General features: G+C 46.1%; 1 pseudogene; it reads left to right on the forward strand.

The window, feature by feature from the left end:
* Positions 1 to 6,340: 6,340 nt before the first annotated feature.
* LOC147454528 (uncharacterized) lies at positions 6,341 to 7,328 on the forward strand (annotated as a pseudogene).
* The last annotated feature ends 2,060 nt before the right edge of the window (positions 7,329 to 9,388 follow it).

The raw sequence follows: 9,388 nt of genomic DNA on the forward strand, positions 1-9,388 counted from the left end.
TAGGCATTCATGGACAGAGTTGCGGTGTATGCATTTCAGTGGGGGCCACGTTACTTGGCCTCAGTTCAGCAGCATGGCACCCTTGTTGCTGGCAGAGCAATCTATGTGTCTCTTCGGATTCAGGACTCTATCATTGGTTTTATGTCAGTCTACGCACCCACTACTCCTCGGAAGAGGGCTACTTTTTGGGCCTCTTTGGCTACTGTTCTACCTGCTGTAGACTCTTGGTTTGTAGGAGGCGACTTCAACAATGTCGAAAGCGACTCTGATTGGCGATCCATCACTCCTCCTGTTCTATCATCCATCTCTCTCGATGAGCAGTCAGATTGGGATCGATTTCTTCTAGCTATTCAAGGTGTTAGTGCATGGCACATACCCTCTTTTGGTCATCACCTTGCTACACTTCATTACTCGTGGGGGTTTCAGAGACAGCAGGGGAGATTATTAGAGCGACTTGATCGTTTTTACATTGGCCCTTGGGCAGCAGCTCTAGGTGGATTTACTACTATTTGGAGAGGGACCAGCCTCTCAGATCACTTACCCATCTCATTGTTTATCTCCTTCACTAGATTCTCTGCACAGAGACGGGGCTGTCGCATCCCTGACAATGTTCTCACCACTGAAGTTTTGCAGCAACAGATTCGTGACTTATGGTCCACGGGTGCTTCTTATTGTGGTCCCCCTGGAGAGTTCCTTGCTCATTGCATTACTCAGTCTAGTATTTACTGCCGCGATCAGACTGCTATTATTCATCGACAATTGAGAGTACGTGAGTCTGATCTTCACATTCCTCTTGGTTCCAAACAACGCTTGCTTGAGGAGTGGCCTCATGATGCTTATCTCGCTGCTAGACAGACAGAGCTCACAGAGGAAATTCGTCGCGTACAGGAGGCTAGGTCTGAGTTCACTCATCATGCTTCAGTATCTCATTGGATAGCTAAAGCTGATCGAATGAATAAAGCCTTCTTCGCTGCGTATAGAGAGCGTCCTCCTGGCACCACCCTTCGGACTTTGTGCGATGCTCAGGGGACACTTCATATGCATCCTGATGTTATTCTCGATATGTCTGCAGATTATTTTGAGGCATTGTTCACTGCTAATGTATGCATTGTTCACTGCTAATGTATGCACTATTGAGGTTTTACTTGCCCGTGAGCAGATCTGGCATCACACTCGACGCCGTTGTACAGAAACTATGGCCGAGATCTTGTTGGCACCCTTCACACTTGCAGAGCTTCATGTTGCTATCGAGAGTCTAGATCCATCCTCCTGCCCAGGAGAGGATGGCCTCACTAGAGCTTTCTTTTTGACTTATTGGGATGCATTGCATATACCACTGCTTCGCGGTTGTCAGGACATCTTTGCATCAGGATATATGCATCCGGATCTTTGCTCAGGTCTCATATCTCTTATTCCGAAAGGGGGTGGCACAACTCAGCTCCGCCAGTGGAGACCTATTACCCTACTCCCTTCGGTCTATAAGATATTAGCGTTACTGATCAGTCATCGCTTGCGATCGTTCTTACCAGATATTATTCATACTTCTCAGACAGGCTTTGTCATGGATCGATGCATACTGGATAATATCTTCACTTTTTATGAGGCAGTAGAGTGGGCCAGATCATCTTCTGAACCTCTCGCTTTTTTCATTCTTGACTTTGAGAAAGCATACGACCGTGTTGAGTGGGACTTTCTCGAAGGATCATTAGCCAGGATGGGTTTCCCCTCGCAATGGATCGCAGGCATTTCCACTCTTTTCAGGACTGCCAGTAGTGCTATTACTATTGGTGGTCGTGTCAGTTGCAGTTTTGAGCTCTCTCGATCTGTCCGACAGGGATGTCCTTTAGCAGCATATCTGTATCTGTTTGTTGGAGAGACTATGTCAGATTTTCTTCGTGCTTAGAGTCGTGCATTTCGTGGCTTGACCATGCCAGTACCTTCAGCTCCGGACCTTATCGATCAGGAGTTCACTGATGACACTCTGCTGATGTTGCACTATTTGCTACTAGCTCTTGATGCCATGCGGGAGGCCTTGACGGTTTTTTGCATTGCCAGTGGTGCACGTATTAACTGGCATAAATCCTATGGGTTACTAGTTGGCAATGATGACATACCTACTTGGGGGGTAGCTGATGGTTTCACATGGCTGCAGCCGGGTCAGACATGCAGATATCTGGGCTTTCAGGTTGGATTTGATGTTTCCTCACAGTAGCAGTTTGCACCCGTTCTACAGTCTATTCGTAGGAAGCTATGTCATTGGTCTTCACGTCATCTGTCGTTGGCTGGCCGTGCATTGGTCGTCAACCAGGTCATTCTGGCTACAGTATGGTATACGGCCTCTTGTTGGATGCTACATTCAGGAGTGATAGCTCAGCTCCGCAGACTAGTGCGGAACTTTTTATGGAGTGGCACAGATGGGACTACTGATACTCGTGCTCGGGTTCGCTAGTCCACGATTATTCGAACTCGATCAGAGGGCGGCCTTGGCATTATTGATCCAGAATTACAGAGTCGCGCCCTTCTTACCAAGCTTATTGTTCGGGGTCTTTTTCCCGGCCAAGAACCTTGGAAGATGCTTCTTCAGGCCGCTATTCGCACAGCAACTCCACGCCTTGGCACTAGAGATGGTCATACTTGGCGTACAGGGTATCGTTTCCTCTTTACGGATGCCCCCTTGTCCACCAGCACTCTCTCACCCTTCATCCGATCACTCCTTCAGATTTGGGTTTCCATGAGACAAACTCTCATACGCTCACCTCCCTCATGTCGTGAGGAGATTGAGCGCTAGCCTCTCATTTGGAATGATGCAGTTCTTGATTCTTCGGTTAACCCTCCCCGTCAGCTTGGAGAGAGGACTCACATTGATTGGGTTGCTTAGGACACTGGCCTGCTGCCTCTATGCGGTTGTTTCATGAGACGCGTATGCTGGATGCAGATTTTGTAGCAGAACATTATGACATTGGTCGCAGGGTGACAGACAGACTTCTTGAGATTGACTCCCCCATTCCTTCACAGTGTGACGCAGTCATGCGAGGCACGGTTCAGATGCCTCCACATAGTGGCTGGGAAGGTCTCTTTGCTCAGAGCACTCTGTTATTAGTTCGTTTAGACGCCATGCTGTTCACAGTTGATTCAGACTCCTCTCAGGGGATTCATGCTCCCACCTCTCCGCACCTTGTCTACACCGGCGCTCGATGGGAGGCCATACGAGTAGTTGGCTCTCGCGGAAAGCGTCATTGTGTTGACCCCCGTTTCGCATCCGCTGATGCTGCCCTTTGGAGGCTTTGGGTGTGGGAGGGTCGTGCCTTATCTCAGCTTTATTGGGACCCAGGAGAGTGGCATTGGCCTCACTCTAACTCCACCAGTGCACATGTATCATTTTTTGAGTACACTGTCAGAATTGGAAGATTAGCATTGATGAGAGAGCACCCAGAGCAGCCCACTCGTATGCGTTTCTGGTTACATTCAGGTCTCTCCCATGCCTATCTACAATAGTTTTGGTCAGCCATCTGGGATTTACATGCGGCTCGTCGTATTTCTTTTTTCATGTGGATGATTGCACATGCAGGACTTCCAGTTGGGACTTGGCTAGCTACTCTGGGTCATGATCCGTTATGCACTCGATGTCCTTCGCGACTACATGAGTCACCGGCCCACTGTCTTTGGTCATGCTCCTCTTCTTATACAGTGTGGCTACCGGTCTGCTTTTTACTTAGCAGAGCAGGTGTTCAGGATGGATTTCTCACTTGGGGCTCTGTCTCATGGTTGATGCCGATGCCCGGACCGCATCTTTTCTATGAGGGCTCAGACACAGATCCATCTCTTATGCTTACCTCGACTGGTTATCGGCGAGGAACTTTGGCTATGTTACCACAGATCGCATGGCAGGGGGATCCTCAGACACGCGATGAAGTTTTTTCAGTCATCACTAGCATTACACTATGGAATATTTGGAGAGCTCGTTGTCTTCACATTCTCAGTGCGGCTCCACAGCTCCTTCAGGATATCCTTACTGCCATTTGGCTGGACATCATTCACACCCTGATTTGGCAGTGGGATTCTTCCTCAGGTACATCTAGAGCAGCCGAGGCTCGACGATTTGTCTCTCTTCGGCGTTGGGCCCGAGCTCCACTCTTTTTCACACTTACAGGTGGTCAGATTATATGGCATTATGCCCCCCCCCTCAGTGGTTTCTACTCCACTCATCACACAGACCACCATGAGATTGTACTAGCCGAGTTGTCACTATAGTGGCTCTCACCCTTACATTCAGCTTGTATACCCCACGTGACATGCTATTTTGGCATCCGTTGGGGATCATATTGTACTCAGTAATATATAGCTCTGATTTTTCCAAAGAGAGAGAGAGAGAGAGAGAGAGAGAGAGAGAGAGAGAGAGAGAGAGAGAGAGAGAGAGAGAGAGAGAGAGAGAGAGAGAGAGAAATGAAATGAAATGAAATGTTATATTAACGTCTTCAAAAGGCCAAAATGACCTATGAGACCAATCAGTTACAAAATAGTGAATCTAATACCATGTCTGGGTACAAAAGAACTAGAAAAGAACTAGAAGTGAAACAAAATACTACTACTACTACTACAATCTAAAACTACGTGGGTGTAGCAGCTGATACAATAGGTACCCGGTAAACTGGATGTAACAGTGTGTGAAACAAAGATGGAAGAAATGGTGAGGATCCATCCTCATCTGCACTCTGGATGTCGAGAGAGTATGGCTCGAATCTTTCTGTTGTAGTCTCCGTCGATGCTGTGTAGCTCCTCTCCTCAGTCGCGGTCGTCTGTATCTCTGTAGCTCCAATGCTCGGTCGATGAGAGTGCCAGTAGTGGTCGAATGAGAGAGAGAGAGAGAGAGAGAGAGAGAGAGAGAGAGAGAGAGAGAGAAAGAAAGAAAGATTTTTAACGTCTATGTCAGGCCGAAATCGGCCTATGAGACAAATCAAAGAAAGAAAGAAAGATTTTTAACGTCTATGTCAGGCCGAAATCGGCCTATGAGACAAATCGGCCTATGAGAGAGAGAGAGAGAGAGAGAGAGAGAGAGAGAGAGATGTATAAATCACCTGCCCAGAGAGAAAGAGATATGTGCCTCTTCTCATGCCCACAAAGGAGGACACATCATGCCCTTGCTCCAATTGTGCACCCCAACCTGTTTGCTTCTGTTTAAATTGTGTGCCTAGAAGTGTTATTTTTGAGCCCTGCAAGTGCCCTCTGAAACCCAAATATTTCCTCTCGCTTGGAGATGCAATATGTCATAGAGTTGCACACTGTCGATGTGCTAAACTGACTCGTACCCCCCCTTGGCTTTGCATCGAGCAACTCGCATTGGAGAAAGCCTACAAACCAGCTATTCGTAGATATCCTCTCCCTTCTTGACACAAGTGCAGCCATGTTTTCCTCACCTTCTTCATCAGCAGTCCCCCTCTTCACGCCATTCAAGCCTAAGTCATCTCAACCTCCTGAACCGTTGTGGAAGTATGTGGCTGCGAATGCATCATTTGTGAAGGGAGGCAGCAAGAAATGGTCATGCTCCTTTTGCAAGCTACATTTTGCTGGCTCTTATCCACGTGTACAGGCTCATCTTCTTGGCATCAGAAACCAGGGGATCCAATTGTGTTGTAAGATCTCAGCCGAAGAGCGAGCAAGCTTGACTAAAGAAGACCATGATAGGCCGCCTTGAAGCAAAAGATGACCAACGACTCATTCAACAAGAAATGGGCTACACAACCTTCTGTGGAAGGTATGTTCAAGAATGCATCTCGAGAGGAAGTAGATGAGGCAATTGGTCGATGCTTTTATAAATGTGGTTTGCCATTTGTTCTTGCAAGATCTCCTTACTTTCAAAACATGGTGAGTGCAATTGCTTCATTTGGTAAGGGATACAAGGCTCCTAACTATGAAAAGATTCGCACAACGCTCCTAGACAAGGAAAAGGCGAGAATCTGTCATCAACTGTCAGGTATAGAGTCCAGCTGGGAACATTTTGGATGCTCCATAGTCTCAGATGGGTGGACAGACACAGCAAAGAGGCCCTTGATAAACTTTATGGTCTCGAGTGCAGGAGGTGTGTTCTTCAAGAGGTCTATTGATACTTCAGGCAGCTCGAAGACAGGAGACTTTATAGCTGCTGCACTTCTGGCCATAATTAGAGAGGTGGGTGAGCAAAATGTTGTGCAGGCCATTACCGACAGTGCTGCCAATTGCAAGCTTGCTGGGCACCTAGTGGAGGAAGTGTTTCCACACATATGTTGGATGCCATGTGCCACTCACTGCTTGAATCTTTTGCTGAAGGACTTGGCTCTTATAGGGTGGATGGACAAAGCTATCAATGAAGGGAAGGAGGTCCAGCAATTCATCTCCAACCACGATGCAACCAGGGCAATGTTTAGTAAGTTTGTTGAAGCTTGTAAGGCCTGCTGACACTCGATTCGCTTCAAACTTCATGATGTTGCATCGGTTGGTGAGGGTAAAGAGCCCCTTGAAGCAGCTAGTCACTAGTGAGGAGTGGGATTAGTGGAGAAACAAAATGAGCAAGTTGATACCATTGATAAACGGGTGCTATCAGGTGACTTTTGGGTTAATGTAGAGAAAAATGTCAAGGTTTTGTGGCCGGTCATGGCAATGCTTCGTGTGGTTGACAGGGATGAACCCATCATGGGTGCGGTGTATGAGGCCATTGTCAGATGCTAGAGCAAATCAAGGAGATTTTGAAAGAAGACACAGATGGGGCCACCATGTATGAGGAGATTCGCGAGCTTGCACAAGAGCGCTGGGACATGCTTCATTCTCCTCTTCATGCCACAGCCTTTCTTCTGAACCCATTATTATTTTCAAAGAAGCCATACAAAGATAAGGAGGTCATGAAAGGGTGGAGAAAGACATTGGATAGGGTGGGCAGGAATGAGGTAGAGAAGACAATGTTAAAAGCACAGTTGTCAGACTACATCGGGCTTCAAGGAGAATTTGAAGACACCTCAGCTTTTGGTGACATGCAAAAGCTTTCTCCTATTGCATGGTGGGAGAACTATGGCACAGGAGCTCTAAATTTGCAAAGGCTTGCAATTCGTGTCTTGTCTCAAGTTTCAAGCGCTTCAGCATGCGAAAGGAATTGGTCCACTTATGGCTTCATACATTCTTTGAAGCGTAACCGCCTAAGGCACAGCAAGGCAGATGATTTGGTCTATGTACACAGCAATCTAAGGTTCATTTCACGCAAACAACCTTCTTATTCTTCAGGTCCAAGCAAGGCATGGGATGTATTGGATGGGGATTCATTGGATTGTTCTTTTGAGGATGATGATATGTTCCCATTGTAACTGTTATGTCATCAGTTAATTGATTAATCACTAGTGTCCACTTTGTCCTAATAGCCTCTAAAGTTTGGGTGTTGTAAGTTGTTGCTTTCTATTTGTTCAAAGACTCAGCCATGCTGGTCTTCAAAGTGTAAAATTTGTCATATTCAGTAAGTCTCAATAATTTACATTTCATCGAGAAATTTACATTTTTTGATAGTAGAGACTCATTCTACCCCCGACGTTTCCTTGGGTTTGGTGTTGCCGTTTCCTCAGGTTTCTTTCTAGTGACGTTTCCAAGTAGGAAACGTTTCTGCAACAGAGAATACGACACCAGGGACGTTGTAAAACCCTCCTCCAAGGCCCCACTCTCGATGGCGAGAGTGGTCTACTATTGATTGCACAATCTGATACAATGATGCTGATGCAAGTCTAATGGGACTATGTCGATGCCGTCGGAGTGGACGACGAGGACAATGCTAAGGCTGAAAACTGAGTGCTTTGAATCTGCAACTGCTTGCTGAATTTCTATGGCTGAAACCGCTGTTTCGTATGGCTTGAAATGCTGGATAGCCTGAGCAAAAACGCTGCCTTGCTCTGGTTCCAAAACGCTAGTCTGCTGGCTGATTTACCTGCTGAAATCGCCCAAGGCACCAGGCTGATTAGTTAAAACGCTATGAAGCAAGGCTGAAATGATTGTCTAAAACGCATGTTCATGGCTGAATTCTGCTGCTTTCAACACGCTGAACAGGTTGCTGCAAATCGCCAAGAAAAACGCTGTCTATGGCTGAGGTAATGCTGCAGAAAACGCTGCCTTCTGGTGCTTTCAAACACTGGATAGGCTGCCTGTTTGCTTGCTGAAATCGCTATCTGCAGGGCTGACAGAAGCACCACATGAAGAATGAGAACAAGAAGAAAGGGGCCAAGGAGAGGAACAACCACCTGTGAGACCAGTCACAAAATATGGATTTGGAGCATTCCTAAGGGAGAAACACTTACCATACCCTAGGCCGAAAATAGCTCATGGAGGAGGACCGGGAGACCCTATGATTAGATTGGTAGATCACCATAGGATCAGGCCATCTTAGGTCCACAAGTGGATAGACAAGAAATATTCCAAAAATAGATATCCCAAGGATCACGTGGCAGCATTTATGCACGTCAGTAGAGCTTAGAAAGTCATAGACTTTCCAATGCAATTTTCAAGATTTGGACTAACCCTTGAAGAAGATGCTTCCACCTGGTTTGATCCCATCGAACATAGAGATTTTGAGTCAATTGAGGAGGTGTTTGTCAAATTTATTGATTAATTCTCTCAAAGGGGGATAGCTCACAACACCGACTCGTAAATCCACAAATTCAAGCAAAAAGAAGGGGAATTCGTACAAAAAGAAACCTTACACAACTGAAGAGATATGTGAAGTTCTGTCCAGTATAAGAACTGCAATCTGCCAACCCAGTCAAGGTCAATGATCATTTTTATCCAAGGATTGAGGAACGAAGATCTTCAAAAAGACCTACATATGAAAAAGAGCCCTACATTGAATGAGTTGACAAAAGAATCTCTCTACTTGGTAGATAACTGTGATGTCTACAAGGAAGGAGAATACAAGGATTTAGATATTGATCCATCGTCATAGCATAGTGGATCCAAATTTGTCAAGTCAGTACAAAAATCCGAATCTCTGCTAAATCAAGCTTAGCTCATTGAAGAGATGCTCAAGAGGATTAATCGGTTTGCTAAGCCACAAGTTAATAAACCTAGGTGGTGTGAGATAAAGCAAAAATGGACAAATCACACAATTGAGGAGTGCTATTACAACAAAGGGTATGTAAAGGAACGCCAGTATGCCCTCCTACAAGCCCAAGTAGCACAAGCATAAGTCCCACCAGTTCCAAGATACACAACGGGAATTCTTCCAGGTTCATTAGGAGTTGAAAGACCACAACTAGTCTTAGGCCAACAACCCCTACTACCAAGAATGAGACTTATAGAAGTTAGATACCGTCACCAACAATAGAAGAACCTGAGGATCAGTCCCTAGTACCAATCCCAGCATATTACAAGGAACCTAGTGGATATG

The sequence above is a fragment of the Adiantum capillus-veneris genome, chromosome 7 (genome assembly GCF_014529385.1).
Source record: "Adiantum capillus-veneris isolate H3 chromosome 7, ASM1452938v2, whole genome shotgun sequence".
Lineage (NCBI taxonomy): Eukaryota > Viridiplantae > Streptophyta > Polypodiopsida > Polypodiales > Pteridaceae > Adiantum > Adiantum capillus-veneris.